We start from the raw sequence: 956 nt of genomic DNA, 5'->3' as shown, positions 1-956 counted from the left end.
AGCTTGATCTCCTTGAGATCATGCCATTGTTAAAAAACCCTCCCGTGGCTTCCGTCTGCATTTGGAATATTGTTCGACTCCTGCTTAGATTTTAAGGTTCCGTGTCCTCTGCCACTACACCCTGCAAGCTCAGGCTCCTGCACCTCTCGCTGTACCATTGATCTGTGGACACACTAGAGCTCTCCATGTTCCTCCTCCCAACCTCTGTCTCTGTAGTATCTGTACCTGAAATCCCTAACAGACACTTTCTGCTCCTCAGCTTCAAGCCTCAGGTAGAACATATCAGTTCTTCTTAGAAACACACCCTGTCTATTTTACCTAAAGCAGAAGCCCATCTTTGACCTCTACCCACCATGTTTCTCAGTATCTCATTGATTCTCTTCCTGCCTTTTAACACTGAAAAATGTGGGCAATTTCTGGTGTACATGTTCACAGCATAATCCCCAATTAGAATAGCCATAAATTAATAATCCTCATTAATAAGATATGAAGAGCTCATTTGTGATTAGAGGGCTGAGAAAACTGACTGGAGCAGTGTTCAAATCTCACCTTGCTCTGATTGACTCCCATACAGTCAACCAAACATCCCTAAAATCTGTCTTCACCGCTTGTCTTCGATAGTAGCCCATTTCCCATTGCAGCTAAAATGACTCGATTTGGTTTGATTTAAAATCATGTTATTCTCCCTTTCCGGGTTGGTATCTGATTACTGTAGAAAGATTGGAAACCTCAGTACAGGGAGGAGGGAAGGATTCAACTTTCCTGGTAGTTGCAACACTGTAGCATTTCTACAAGTGTCCTTTTGGGCAGATTGCTAGAAATATCCTAAAGAGAATTATCTCGTTGTGGAGAGAGGCGGTTTCCCTATTATGAAAGTGTCTACTCAACTGTGGGGCACTACAGGAAGTGAAAAGGTAGTACAGTGAGTAGAGCATGTGTTCAGCGTGCACAGAGTC

The sequence above is a fragment of the Rattus norvegicus genome, chromosome 13 (genome assembly GCF_036323735.1).
Source record: "Rattus norvegicus strain BN/NHsdMcwi chromosome 13, GRCr8, whole genome shotgun sequence".
Lineage (NCBI taxonomy): Eukaryota > Metazoa > Chordata > Mammalia > Rodentia > Muridae > Rattus > Rattus norvegicus.
The sequence above is the reverse complement of the archived record's forward strand: the minus strand, read 5'-3'. Positions refer to the sequence as shown.